General features: G+C 41.5%; 1 long non-coding RNA gene across 1 annotated transcript in view; it reads right to left on the bottom strand.

Moving 5' to 3' along the window:
- The window catches only part of LOC119006131, a 51,998-nt gene extending 36,200 nt beyond the window's left edge, over positions 1-15,798 (bottom strand). The window contains exons 1-2 of the long non-coding RNA XR_005070677.1: positions 15,571-15,798; positions 12,002-12,117 (exon numbers count right to left, since the gene is read on the bottom strand). This is a non-coding gene — a long non-coding RNA (uncharacterized LOC119006131). The remainder of the gene's footprint in view (positions 1-12,001; positions 12,118-15,570) is intronic.
- Between the last annotated feature and the right edge of the window lie 335 nt (positions 15,799-16,133).

Raw genomic sequence — 16,133 nt, forward strand, 5'->3', positions numbered from 1 at the left:
AGTTACAATCCGGCAAAGAGAGACAAAAACTTTTGATGAGGACGGTCCTCGTGTAGGAATCAACAGGATCAGGGGGACGGAGAGACCACACGCTGACGAACACCAGCCGGGTCGATACTGACGAATGACATCGCTCACAGCACGATAACATCATAACGCTGTAGTGATGGGTTTTACGTTTGGGGTCGGATAGTCAGTGTTGTGAAAAGACCCAAAAAGTTGCAGTAAATACGATAAATTGAGTCAAAGTGAAGGCATCCTGTCAGAATATAACTTTTCCCATAATTAGAGAGTTTGTTTAAATGTGATTGCCAGTAAAATAAACTAAAATAATTAGTTACAAAAGGTATAAAATGAACTAAGATGTAAAATATTTGCCTCCAGTAGTGGAGCAGAAGTACTGAACTATTGTACTGTTACATTCCATCACTGTTAATATAAACATGTCAGATCAGCTCATCAAATCTGATCATCTTATGAAGTCATTTAAGTTTTTTTTTAAGATTCCATTTAATGTAACCAAACCAAAGTGAGTAAAAGTAATAAATGATGAATAATCCAGAGTTTAAGACCTAAAACTGAAGGTTTATCACATCGATTACATACGATCTGTTCAGTGAAGTCACTGCCTTTTTTATATTTAGCTAAGAGTTTATTGTTTATGGTTTATGGTTTACTTTCTGCGTCTAGTTTTTTACCTCTTGTTCTACTTGTAAGCTGCTGGAAATCCAATTTCCTTGTGGGAGTCATTCCAAAAGGATCAATAAAGAGAAGTCCAAGTCTCTCTCTAACTTCACATTGATCAGATGGGCAGAAATAACACCAAATAAATGAAAATGATCTGCTGGATGTGTATAAAAGCTAAACCATAACATCATAAGGTGACAATATGTTGTGTTACACTGTTAAACACTTTTGATGATGAAATGCTGTGAAGTCACTTTGGTGAAATCATATAATGTACCTTCAGTGCTGGTGCAGTTTCAGTAGCTGGTCTTTTATTCTTGTTCATCAGACGGATCCGTCCTGTGTGTTCAGCTCAGACACAGAAACAAGTGAAGCATTTTTCTTCCATAGACCCGATCTGTGTTTGATGTTTTTATCTCATCTGTTCACGCTTTCCACATTTTTCTCCATTCTGTCACATTAATGACATTTTTATTTCCTTCATTTTCAGCGTGAAGCCGATGACACTTCCCATCTCGCAGTGAACGTCTAATGATGCCAACCAGCTCTGACACTGTTAAATATTTTCCTTAGCGATATCAAATATTTGAGGTCACATTAGAAGACTAATGAACTGTCTGAAGGTCTCATTTCTGGCACTTGAAGTGACGCTGAATAAATGAACAGGTATGAAATGTTAAAAACAAAAATACTCCCACTAGAAAAATAAGAATTTTCTTTTTTATTTCCTTAGGAGTCTTTCTTTAAGCTGTGAAAACGGTTTCATAAATACGTTTCCTAATTAGTTTGGTCTCGACCGAAATGAACATTTTAGGTTTTAATCCAACAAACCAATCCAAAACTCAAAGATATTGAATTTAGGACATAAAACTGAGGGAAAATATAAATCTTCTCATTGAAATAAAAAAAATAAATTAAATAAATGAGCAAGTGATTAATCAACTACACAGATCCAGTTTGGACTAATAACTTTGCAAAACTAAAGCAGAGTGAGGCTGCTGCGCTATATTGTAAATTAAATCAAAGATAACGGAGATATAAAAATGTAAATATCAGTTTGTCTGTGCACAGAACTGCAGATACTCTTTAATCTCTATTCAGTACTGAAAAATATCCAATTTCTCTTCAGCTTTTCATTTAATTCTAACTTCCCTGTTTTGGGCGCTTAATTAAGATGCTTGTATGGATGTCAGTGGTTCAGCATCAGTTCAGCACCGAGGACAGCTCCTGAAACACCGCCGCCACACACTCCTGCCAGGGACGGCGGTTTAGAATAGTAAATATAATCGCGATTGCCTCGATGAGGCTTTTGGGAAATGTCCTATGTCAAGAGGATTGTGTGATTAACGTTCACATTTATACTCTGTTCCGCTTCTGTTCAGTCACCTTGAATAGCAGTGTTGCTCTTTGTGTTGTTTTGTTGCAAAGACCTCTTAAAAAACACACATGTAGACTGGATAAGGACATCGCTGTATTTCATCGCGTGAAGCTTTAATTCCTCCACAGAGGTTGTATTCTCCAACAGATGTTATTCAGATACATTTTTCCAATCAGTCAGGAGACACTTTCAAACAGTGTACAGACTTTATCATTAGCAGCTTATGTGAATGAGTATCTCAATCATCCTCCGCCTGGCAAATCTTATCAGTACAAATCCCACATAAGGCTCACAACATTAGAAAAAAAACAAAACATTACAGGATTAATTCCATGTCTGATTTTACAGAACATTACACTGCACATATGCACGCTGTCACCCCTGTCTGAGCCTGAAGGCAGGCAGGCTTACACATATTACAGCAATGGATTAGCCTTATAAGTCAATATCAACACACTGCCTACACTGTTTATGTTTATACATATTATGTATGTAAGATTCTATTTGTATTGTGGCACTAGCTCTTCTTCTTACCTATTTATTATATTGTCTAATTTTCACTATTACTATGTTAATTGTTGTATTGAACTGTCCATTGGCTGCTGTGATGCACAATATTCCCCACTGGGGGACGAATAAAATACATTTCTGATGATTCGTTTTAATGTTGGTGCACTCAATAATACATTTGTATCTAATGTGTGTTTTGTTTTTGTCATGTAGCTACAAAGTGCTGAAGTTTAAAGTGCTTGACAAACTCAAATATTATCAGAGGTACAATGAAAACCATTAATTGATGCAGACTTTTAAACTTAGTTTTCACACATCATACTGCGGCGCTGGCTCTAAAATATGGACGCTGGCAGTGTATTTAAGTTTTTTGTATCAATCACACCAGCTAAGTCTCAGGCACACACTGCAAACATTTAGTCACAGCTGACAGATGTTTGGGCACATGTGGCACCAGGACACCCTGAGCCATGAAAAAAAAAAGCTAAAACACAACCGGTTCTTGGAAAACACGGTGACTTCCTCCGAAACGCCAGTGAAAACGACTCTAGACTAAATATTTTCATAGCTAGCTATTTGTTTTACTGGGGTAACACCTCTGCAAGATGTTCTACTACATCGGCTATTATCGTATAATGATACTGTCATTCTTAATGTCTGTCACGTGGTCAGATTCCTACTTTAAGGGAATGAGGAGGAGAAGAAGAAGAACTAGTTATTTGGATTAAACCCATCCAGAAGGTGGTTAGCAGCCACCGCGCCGTGTATACAGGTTGGATACGTCTATTATTCCATGGCAAGATGACTTGATGTCTCACAGTCTGCGGAGTGAAGCTGCTCTGTAGTCCGATGGTACGGTGTCAAACATTCAGTTTGGTCTCAGAGTGTGATTATCGTCTGCTCTGTACAAGAACAGCCACGAGCCAGTGCGAACAGGCAGACTGCATTGGATTTCCACTCCATTCACCATCCTCCTGCCAACAGCTCCCACTGTTATTGGGATTAGTAACCAGTTAAACTAAACTCGGTGTTGTTATGCTCCACCACCCACTGTATAAGACATACCCACAACCGATGACAAGGGGTATTTACGGTCTCTATGCATATGACATCTTTTTCAGTCCAGCTTATCATCGCCTGCTGTAATGAAGACATCGACTGAGTTAAATATATATGTTTTGTTCTGAAGGTTGTAGCACAACCATTGTAATTAGCTTGACAATGGGGGTTATTTCTGGAGGGACTTATGCTACCATTTCATTCTGGTTTTCTTGACTCCCCTGCTGTGTTTTTCTGCGGCGGTGCAGACTCCTTTCTGAACTTCAATTACTGCGGAATGAAAAGAGAGGGGTCAGAACTACAGGACTTGACAGTTGGATGGTGCAGCTTTAAAGCTTAACTCTCTGTTCGTGGGTTGGTGCTATCGTCTGCGCTATCTGCAAACGAGTGATCTTAGCTTTACGTGGCGCTGCAGAATGACATCACTTGGATCCTTCTCATATCTACAGAAAGCTGTTTGATTAGGGGAATGATAAGCGAGATTAAATCTGCTGTGTTGCAGATTAACCCTCTTCATTCAGAAGAGATGACTTTCCAGTACATCTTGTAATCCACTTCAGACGCATTGCAAAGTTATATTCCCTTTCATCTCTCAGATGCCCTATAGGCCGAGAAATTCTGCACATGGAGAACCTTGAGCCGAACTGAAATCAAAGCTGAAATAAAAAAAAACAGCGGGGCTGCGCAGCCTTTTCCCATGACGTCTCCGAGGACAGGAGATGAGCGATGGCAGCATGTTTATACCACCGACATTTCTATGAAGTTTACAATAACAGTGTCTTAGATACAACAAAACATCTTGGCAGGGGTGGTTCTGTTGCAGTGAGACGGTGAGATACTGTAGCATTAACAATGTAGAAGTGAAATGCAACTGATAATCTATTCACACAATGGCTTTGAGGAAACTACTTGAGAATTCCTTTTGATTTTTCTTCTTTTTTTCAAAATATCTATAAGAACACAACTGAAACGCATCATATGTTGTTTCAACCATTTCAGAATCACAGTGTAAAACTCAGGATGTGTGATTAAAAGTGCCTGATGATGTTTGTGCAGTCAGTCGCCTCAGAACTTGTAAAGTCTTGTGAAGTCTCGTTAAAATCTCACTGGAATATCCGGGATGATTTTCTGGCCTGTGAGCTTCAAAGTATGATGGTTCAGCATTTGATTATTTGATACTTTGGAATCGTCATATTTAAAAAGGAAAAAAAAACAAACAAACAAACAAAAAAGAAATGGTGGAAACAACATGTTCAGGAGTGATTCTGACTTTGTGCTGTCAGGTTTTATGTTACTTAAAGTACATCCCATTAGAAATGAGGTAATGCCTTTGCTGCCAGGGTTTGTAGACCTCAGAGTAACCTGCCTTCGGCTGAAAAAGACTCATCATTTATTAACTTCTACAGTATCCTCCATCAGTCCCATCTCCCCTCCTTGTTTGTTTTTCCAGTTTGTTGTGCAGCGCATGGATGTTGCCCTCCTCTGCCCTTGCGATCAAAGAGCCAAGAGGAAGTCTTTCCCGGTGTCCTCTGCCAATGCATGCACCAGACAGAGGACCTGCATCAGTGGCATCCATCTTCTGCTATAGAAGCAATGAGTGGGAAACCCCATAGTGGCCAAATCACCAGGTGGTCTACCTTGTTCCTTTCCTGCAGGTAACGCTGGTGCCACTCAGACAGTCGACTGTGGCTGAACCCATCCAGACTAAAGGCAAAGGTGTCAGAGCAGCTGGGCTCCCACCTACAGGCCCCAGCAGCTCTGATGTTCAACATCCCCAGCACTGTGGGGAGGAGCACCCACGTCATCACCCTGGGCCCTCTCAGCCTCCCTTCCAGCTGGGATCAGCTCTGGGAGAGCGATGCTGGAACTTTTTGAACTTTAGTCTGACTCAGAAGAGTTCTGGAGTTGATGAAGGTCCCTCCCCCACATTTTACTTTCTCCCTACAAAGCTGAGCTCCTGTAGCACACTGAACAGTGACACACAGGCTGTTTGAGATGTAAACGCACCTTACCATGAGAGGTGTGTGCTCCTGACTATTGGGAAAATATTGTCACTGTTGCTCTGACCATAATTATTATTGGTAGAATCGTACAATACAATAATTGTATGCTGCTGTTGGCACCAGTCAGTCAACTACAGATCAGACAGTAAGTTTAATTCCCTGCTCAGTTCTGAGTCAAGAATTTTTCCCTCTGAACAAATAGTCACCATTTTCTGCGCTTGAATTCAAACAAATAAAAGGGACATGTTTCCCCTCTTGTTCCACTCCTATGAGAGAAGTAAGTGCAGCATTTAACTCTGTTCTAGCTGGAGGTAAGATACAGCAGCTGGAACACATACTCACTGTGCACCACAACATGAGAGAATAATGGTCTTAATCTTCACAAACTACCTCATTAGTATCATCAACCACACAGGGCGAGCAGGACCAAAGCGGCTCCCCGAGGTACGCCAAAAACATTGCCCACACGAAAAGCTCAAAACGTACTGCAGGTGGAAACAAAGGCCTGGGTGACGAACAGACTTTCAAACAAAGCCCTAATGGTAACCTCGTCCCGCCTCTCTCAGTAATGCATTACCTTCCCTAATTAATTCAGAAACAGCATAGGAAATATGATTTCCATCTTTATATAGCATTATGGAGGTGACTTTCTCGCCATTTAAGTTACTATTCGTAATGATGAAGTGCTATAATGGCCACATTATGGAAACAGAAGCAAAATAAACAACAGAGAACGCCCTCAGGGTAATATATATTCAATCGCTTTACTGCCGAATAAGCCGTCTGTTTCCTCGTTGTTGACTTTGCACTCTAAACTGGAGAAGCAGTCTGAGCCGTCGCACGTACTCCTCAGGATGTGTGACAGAGGCCTGCAGAGCTTGCAAAGCAGGTAGCACCGGCTCCTCACAGGCAGAAGAAACAAATAGAATTATTTATGGGTGTAAAATATTTATTTGGGATCTGTCTGTGCCCCCATTGCTAAAATATAACATCGGCGAAAACCCAGAGTGGGCTGGAGCATTTAAAGATTAATCCCTCCTCATTTCACTGCTATAATAATGGTGGATTTGATGGTTGGTGGCAGGAAACAGCCACGAGTAGCCCAATTAAAATGAAGATGCATGTAAATAAGTGAGCGGTGGCAAAGTAACCCAGCCTACGTAGCATCTAAAAATAATAATAATAATATTCACCATTGCTTGACAGCTTTGGTTAAAAAGTCACTTCAGATTACAGCTGTATCATATATTATACAGTGAATTAGAGATGCAGTGCAACAGCCACACTTACTTTGGTTTGGGTGACTCGGGAACAATATTAATGAACTACACTGTGCGAGGCAAAATGGAAATCAGGATGACCTTGTTGTTCAAATACCGCCGAGTAGCAGGAATACAGAGTAAACACTCTCCTCTTCCAGGTTCCAGAGGAGATTTAACAAGAGCTTCATGTTAGCTGCTGAAAAACAAGACGAATCTTAACACCAGCGAGACGTCTGCATCTGCATACTGAAGACTTGGAGCTGCGATTCTTTTGAGTCTGAGTGAACGTGGCAGTGGAAATGTGCGATTCATTTTGAAATGTGCTCTTTAAGAAATTAGCTATTCTTCTTTAAGACGTCGGACGATTCGGCGCGCTGACCTCCGAGTCGAAGCGGCGGCTGCTGTCAGTCATCTCTTGAAAATCAGTTTTTAATGGCAGCTTTACTCGCGGACTGAATGAGCTGAACATCCTTTTATGTATTTTGTTATTTTCTTCTATTCAAAAATGCGTGTGTGTGTGTGTGTGAGTCTGTCACAATGGCAGCCGAGTCACTGCCAAAACTGGTTGAAAGCATCAATATATCACTGCGAATAAAAAAATCCTATTTTTGTGTGTCCAGTGTGATTAAAAAAAAAAATGCTGTCAAATGGCAAAATGTACCCAGAGCCAATATGATATGAAACAGCGGCTGGAAATCCTCCACTCACACAGCAGATCTGATTGTCTCAGCTCTGTATTCACAGCACACACACAGCCGCCCACATTGAGACAAGGTGCAGTCACCAAGGTAGCGATGAGGAGTTCAAATGTGATAAGTTCAAGACTAAAAACAGACCTAATAATAGCAATCCATTAATAGTCCATCACTTTTGTTAGAATGACATGGCTAGGGGGCAGCCTGAGGTAGATGAAGCAGGAGTCCAAGGGAAAATGAAGGAGCAGTTTTATTGTATTTTATCAATTTTTGGTGAGATTTCTTTTGAGTGAGTATGTGTGCTGTCAGCCTGTCGACGTGTCTATTCCCTGAGCTTCAAAGTTTGACACTGTAGTTCCCCCTCTAGTGTCGGCTCTTGAAATACCCCCCAAGTGCAGCAAGAAAATCTGAGTCAGTGGCTGGTGAGGTGGGACATTCATGGGAGACCAGGGTTTGTGTCTCACTTGTGACCAAACATCAGTGGGGATTGTATTTGATTTATGTAACGTAAATTAAATAACTGGACACGTCTGCGAACGTAAGCTACATAACGTTACTTTGACCCAAAGGAGGACAAGGATGTTGTCCTGACCCGAACCGAACCGTGACCGTTTAACAACATTCCAACTGTCATACAGTGAGCACTCTTATTTTGAAAGTCTAACAGGATGTTTACATTTTTTCAGAAGCTTTTGCCCAAAGCGACTTAGATATTCATACAAACATTCATACACTGATGGTGGTGGCTGCCATGCAAGGTGCTGACCAGCACATCAGGAGAACTTTGGGTTTCAGTATCTCGCCCAAGAACACGTCAACATGCAGACCAGGGGAACTGAACCAGCAACCTTCTGATAACAAGCCACTGGCTCTAGCCCTGAGCCACAGCCAGTCATGTTGAATATCACCTATTGTTGCCAACTTGCCCTTTACTTTGAATATCGAAATCGACGGCAGAAAAAGCATCAGAGTTTGAAGAGTACGGACGCTGAATGAGCTGCTGAATTTGACGAGCTGGGAGTGAGAATGTGTTCTGCAAACGGACGACAAAAAAACAATTCACACAGGATCAGAATCTCATCAGAAACTGGGTGCAATAGTGAATCAAAAAACAGAGTAATGATCTTGGGGTTAATAAGATGAATCCGGGGGGACGGCTTCATGTGTAGCCTCTGTACTGGGTCAAGTGATTGCACCTGGAGGGGGTGTTTCTGTTCCACAGAAAGTAGTGTTTGTCCTGTTCTCCCTCTCTCAGGTGAGATCATGTGACCTCTTGGAGTTCTGGGACAGTCAGCCAATTCTAACACAGCAGGTTTATTATGCGAGCACTGTAGAGTTGATATTGGAGGCCTGACATTGTCACCATCAGCAAATATTCACAGAGCTCAGCACAGCAGAGACTGAGAAGTCATGATCATAAACTAAATCCCCATAACCAGAGTAAAAACAGAGCCGGATGCCAACTATAAAGCAGAATCCAAAGTACTGTGACTGTTTCTCAGTAAAGCTCCTCCGACCATTACAGAGAATTTACTATCCAGTGAAATGAGATGTATAAATCTGAACCCGGCACTGAACTTGCTATGCGGCGGCAGGTTAAGGCATGTCAGCTATGCAGCAGATAGTTACACACATTGAAAACCAAACAATTTCATTGCATGCGGCAGAAAATCTCTTCTTCAGAAGTGTGATGACTATCGGTGTATCGTAAGTTTGGCAGCGAGAGCAGCAGCAGTGCATGAGCTCAGCAGTTGAGATGTAATTACGATGTGCAGAATAATAAAGCAGGCTGTCACATAAACCGAGTGCTCTGAGTGGAAATGTTTCTTTAATGTGCAGCTGGATATTTCACGTGTGTGTGCAGAAAATGTGACTCCACACAAAGCCAAAATATTAGCGGGAGGTGATAACTGGGTCGTGATTTGGCTGAGTGCGAAACAATGTTTACATCTGAACAAAGAAAACACAACGCACCTGTTTACAGCGAGCGTCGGATCATCCCCGAAACCGAAGATGGCTCGGGGGAAATATGCTGCAAAACCGACCCAGCCAATAACATCACATGACCGTCCATATTTCACCACTTTATACAACAGTGTGAAAGTTATAATCATGCAAAATGCCAAACAAGCAAGAAAAAGCTCAGCCGCTACAGGAAGAAATTTACAATGCACGCAGCAACCAGGCCACTCGCAACAGGTAGGAACACGCTAGCAGCAGATGCTAAATTTAGCATCGTGTAGTATGCAAACCGAGATGTGACAAGCTGTAATATGCACATTTAATGAACCCAGAGAAAAACAGGCTTAATGGAGTTAAGTCAGACAGAAAAACTTGACTTCAGCACAGTACAAATACATGCCTGTGAAATTAAACCATTGTAGCTAATAGTTTAGCCAGTGCAAAGTGCAGAAATACTCAATCCCTGCGACAACATACATTCAACAATTCTTACAAAATGTTTTATCTATATGTGACATATCTATGTTAATACTGTACAGAGTAAATAAAGAAAGAGAAAAGTGAAGGAAATATTCTTCATTCTTTCAGATTCTTCATCTGGATAAAACAAATATGTGTTGCTATCCATTCATTTGATTATTGTAAACATTGTGCAACAGCATTTTAAACGAATACTGTCATAACTTATCCTAAAGATTTCTTGTATAATCAGGTCTAATTTCTACACAACCCAGTGAAAAATAAGCAGCTGGTGAGGTTAAGAATACCCAAACAAATTTGCTCTGAAGGCCACGCTTCGAAAATTCATAACTGGAGGAGAGCTTCAGGTTTTTGCAAGATCACATGAATTTTACATGTTGTTTCTGAGAAAATCTCCAACATTAACTGGAAAAAAAGGTTCCGACTTAACGGTGAGTTGGCACAAAGTGACCCGTGAGGATCTTCTGTGTCTCAGCAGATAGTAAAAAAAAAAAAAAAAAAAAAAAAAAAAAACCTTTTGGAGGAGCGGTGGGGTCCCTGTAAACACCACTAAACCCAACAGCTGATAAGCTGACAGGAGAGATGGAAGGAAGGTCTCTGAGCTGGTGCAATCTTGATTATCTCCTCCAGAGGCTAAATGACTGACGTGAAGGCATCCGGCTTGTGTAGAAAACCCTACATGAACAGCAACAGTAGCTACAAGAATACTTGGTGAAGTTACAGCAGACTAAACAGACACATAAGACAGCACACATCGAGTCAACTGACAGTGTAGATAGACAAGCTTTTGCTACAGAACATGTTCCATTACGTTTGCCAGCCTGGCTCTACTTGGTTTGACGCGGTGCTGCAGCAGCTTTGCATTTCCATCCGAAGGTGTGTCTGAAAGCAATGACGTGCTTGTCCCGATCGAAGAATTACCGGTAACAAAGTCGCTTGCCTAATTCAGCTACAAACACATTTCATTTACTATGATTTCTTCACAATAAAAGCATCCCATTACTTAGTAATTTAACAGCCTTTAATATGAAGCAGCATCTCATCAACATTGTGTTTTCACCAGTGGTAACGAGACATGAGACGTGAAACAGCTGAAAGTGAACATGATGAAACAGTAAACACAGCAGATGTCTGAGGGAAAAAACAGGACGAGAGAAACTAAAGAGATTCAGTAAGTAGCTACAATAGCACTGCGAGCTGAACATGCAGACTTCTGGAAACATCTTTCTCTCAGGTTTCCTGCAAAAATGTGAGTTAAGTATCGATTTTAGGGGGCGAGACGGTTGCTTCCTAAGGGTTTGCTGCAGATGTGAGACAACCCCGCAGCCCGCTTGGAGGCGGGGCGGCCGTGGCTTGGTCCTGCTCCAGAACAGGTCCATCACTGGCATGGATGCAGTAAAACCAGTGATGGAAAAGCAAACCAGCGCGGCTCAGTTTGACTCGGCGTGGCCAAAAGTGGTAGTGGAAAATGGCATATGTCTAGTGTGTGTCTGTAGTGGCAGAGTGTAGCTTTTGTTTGGTATAATGAGTCATTACCTCTCTCTGTATTCAGATAGGACTGTTTTTTAAAAAAAAGTTACATCACGTTGCTTTAAGGTACATCCAACAACATTAGTGGAACAACCTCCTGCCACCGAGGCCTCATGTAGTAAATTGCTGCAGATGGATGTTGCAGCCTGTGCATACCACTTATAAACAGGCCTATACAACAGGCTTGCTCTCTCTAGCCTCAGAATTATCCAGCCAAGAGGGCAGAACACAGTCAATTAAACACAAATGACCGACAATAAGTAGGCCTGAAGAAAGCTGCGGACACCGCGGCGGGTGCAGAAAACAACATTAGGCTCTGGAGATGAAATGACAGCAGACAACACAGACATGTAAACAGTTTAACCCATTTTACACACGGCCAAGTGCACACAGTCACAAAGGTACGCTGCCAGGCAACACAGCAGATGTACTCACCTGTGTGACGTCATCCTGCGAACCTCGCGCACCGCGAAGTCATCGTTAGCCTGGGCGCTAGCAGCAGTCAGCTCAGTAAAGAACAGGAGCGTCCCAAAAACAGTGGTCACAGCTCACTGGAAGAAGAAGTCAGACAGATAGCTGGGAAATTATTTGTTGTCTACAAATGTCATCATGTATTTTGAACACTGACTTTGGTGTGAACGTATTAGTCATGTATGGTAAATTTCACATACACAGATGTTAATTCACCAAAATGTCCCTTTACCTTCTTGGGTTTCTTGTGTGAATTTAAATAATATATTAAAACTCTGACACTTGAAACTAAAAGAAGAAACAGATATGTTCAGAGAGAGATGTCACTAGTCATTGATTTCAACTCTACAAACTGTTGTGGTACAAATAAATGTTGTAAAAGTCACAGTTTGATTTTGTGTTAAAATATTACTTCAGTAAAAGTAAAAGTTGCCCCGACAAATAAAGTTTCTGATATTAAAATGTAGAAAGAAAATTAATTTTCTGTCAAGAACTGTAAACAACACTAGTAGGCACTTCAATTAAATGTGAATTATGCATAATTTTAAAATTTACATTTATATCCAGGAAAACAACTGATTATCGTCCCGTCCGATGATCAGATCTGATATTGAGTATTTTTCTTATTAGCAGAATCAATGTTTTGCTTTTCTATTGAACTTTGCAGATTACAGTACACCACTCATCAGAGCCAAAATAACGAGTAACTAAAAGGTGAAAGAAATTACAGTACTTGCCTCCAAACTGTAGTGGAGTGGAGGTAAAAAGCAGCAGACATGGAAATACGCAAAAATTGATTAAATGTACTTGGTTATGTTCCTGGAAATAAAACAGGCCCACAAAAATCTGCATAAATTCAATAAAGTTCAATAAAGTTTTATGGAACCATGCAATAAAAATGATGTCCAACATGATTTTAGCCCATTAACAAAGAATAATGATCTATTTTCTTCAAGGTCATGAATAATACAGCCTGGAAGCTCCTGGAAACAATGCAGCCATAAAACACAGTGTCCTCATGTTTGTGTTCACTGCAGGGATTCTGGATTCCTCCTCACATGACTTCAGTTAAACATCATGTTTATCCCATTTACATCATCATTAACGACCCGGCTGCAGCGTCTTTTTTTTAAAAAAAATAATAAAATAAAAACAACACACAAATGAGATTCTAGAAATAAACACATCACAAGAAATTGGCCCTTATTGATCGAGGGGTCGCTCCGTCTGGAGGACATTGCGATACTCTAATAACATTTGCCTTCAGTGGAAATAATGAGCCGGTTCTCCTTCGCAGGACGGCACCATGTGTAAGCCATTAAGCGACCCTTAGCTTCTTCATCCAGCCGGCGTTTGTCAATTTGTTAAGATGACCTTTTTTTTGCCGCATCGCCTGCACCCATTATTTTGCTGTTTCCAGTCCATTCTGCTCGCCTCGTGGTCACTACAATCGTTAAAAGGAAATGACAACAATGACAGCTCTTCATTGCACATTTTTTTCACAGCTACAATGAGTCTCCTTCATTTGTATTAATAATGGCAAATCCCCAGGGGCGCAGACTGTATAATACCTGGGCTAATGTCAGCTGCCGCTACAAAAACATGTCAGTGTGTTTTTCAGGAGGCAGAGTTTTACAATTAGTCTGTTGATTAATCCCAGTGGCATCAGAGAAACAACGAGTATTATTATTATTTTTCTTCATCTGCCATCATTATTTGTCTGTGAAGCCTCCCGACACATTTATTGTGCGTTCACAGATACCCCAGCTCTTTATTCCAGTCGATGTTTGCTTTCAATAAAAGGAGTGATGATGTGCATATATTGCCAAACATGCCCCATAAAAAAATCTGTGTCAGAAACATACACATGTAATATTTATGTTGCATTATATTTTACATGTGCAGCATGATGAATAATAGTATTTCTTTCTTTGTATATTATCCGTGTCCCCTCGGTATGCGTGCATCTTTACTGTAGAGCATTACCAGGGACAAAAGTGTGTTTAGCCCAAACTAGTGCGCCACAAGGGAGCTCTGTATGAATGACTGCTGCTGCCGTGAATGGAGGATGTGACCCCCCTCCTGGCAAAGCGTTACCTTGCAATGCATCCCCTCTTCCTCCCTCCTCCCTCCCACCCCGCCTCCACTCCAGCTGTGTGCTCCCTCGGTCCGTCTGCATCCTGTCTCCTAAGGCTGCGAACCGTCATTAACAGGCAGAGTAAGCTGCGGCCCTTCTCTCTTCTCCCTCCGTGGTTTCACATAAACATAAGCCTCCTATGCCGCCGCCTGGCATTCTTGAAATGTCAGAAGAATTGTCCCAAGGCTTTCCGGCCCGTTAAATTAAGCCAGACATGCAAAACTGAACCTCTAATGAAGTACATTAACCTGGAGCACTCTGTGCCTCCATTCACAGTATTGTGTTGTTTGCTTACAAACCACCATGGGGTGTGGAGTGGGGGGGGAAAAAAAGAGAGGCTGTGGGGTGGAGATACACTTGACAAGCATGTTATTGAGGGAAAAGAGTGTGCAGCGACTTGGTGGCTGGGAAACACTGATGCATCACAGTGTCTCCTTCAAGGATTGAACAGATGAAACGCTTTGTCCAACACCACTGATACGACTGACAGAGAAGAGGAAGGAGCAGAAAAAAATAAATAAAACAGAGCTCTCTCAGGATCACATTTGTCTGGCCGACACTGCCGATGTGCCCACAGACTGCTGGGTCAAAATGAGCTATTGTGTGTCCGGCTTTTTGGAAAGGCTTTAAAAATGCATTCATCCAGTCGTTTTTTGAGATGATTTAGTGTCACTGACTTTCTGTGAGACTCAAAATGGCATTTAAGGTTCGGACTAACACTGAGATCTGTCAACTCTGGATTTCGCCATTTGTGTCACAGGGTTTATTATAAGTGCACTGAGTGCAATTTCACCTGTCTGTTGCACTAAAACAGTCATAATAAGTGAGGGTCTGCAATGCTGATCGATACTAATGACTGAACAATCACTTTAGCCGACCGCTGACCTTTCTAGCTTTCCGTCATCTTCCATTTACAACTGCTCAAAAGGTAAAAGACCGGGGCTAAAAGCAAACGCAGGGCCACAAAAAAGCAAATTAAAATGGATATCTTCAATTAAAGAGGTGGGTGACACAAATTAAGTGTCGTGATTGTTACCCTCTATAATTCTGAATCGATTTAAAACAGGTGGAACTCAACTACAAGGGAGTAGTGCCACCCCTGCACTCCACAGGGCTCACATACTAGAGTGATCTAGTGGTTCATCTTCAAGACAGGCAGGGATCTGGGCACATTTTAGACTGAACAATGATAAAGGTGAGGCTATTTGTAGGGGGTACTGTTACAATTATGACAGAAGGGTAGGGACCCACATGCAGAACTAAAGGTGAGCTTTATTAAACAAAAGCTGAATCCAAAAATGAGTCAAAACGACATAAACACAAAGCAGCAACAAGACAAATAATAACTTTAAGTGCAAATCAATGAAAACACAACAAACTACAAATTAGTACATACCGTGAGGTCAAACACTAGATAGCACTGGAGGATTCTGGGCTGAAACACTGAACACAGGAACGAACTGACAAAGACAAGAGGAGCACAAAGACTATAGACACACACACACACTGACGAGAGGATGAGGTGCAGGTGGGAGTGAGGTGTGGAGAGGACGGGTGAGGGATAGGAACGGAAAAACACTGGAAAGATGGAAATCACACAGCAACACCTGACACATGAGGGCACCATTTCAAAATAGAACAGGAAATATCAGAACAGCAAGAACCAGGATCATGACAGGAAGTTTGGTTGATGTGCAGCTTTTCCCTGGCAGTACACCAGATGTTGTCTATTAGCTGTAGCATGCTAGTAGCTCAGCCAGGTGAGCCAGGTGAGCCAAGCTCACGTAGCGTTGATGTCATCACAGTCAAATATAAATACAACGTTCACACAGCAAATGAAAATAAATATTGAGAGATGCAGATTTTCGCATCGCATTTTCACATCTCACTTCATTATGAGCCGGTTTTTAAGAACATTTGGTTTGTTGTGAACCCGAGAACATGATTAAAAGCAGTTAC

Source organism: Acanthopagrus latus, chromosome 2 (genome assembly GCF_904848185.1).
Source record: "Acanthopagrus latus isolate v.2019 chromosome 2, fAcaLat1.1, whole genome shotgun sequence".
NCBI classification, from domain to species: Eukaryota; Metazoa; Chordata; class Actinopteri; order Spariformes; family Sparidae; genus Acanthopagrus; species Acanthopagrus latus.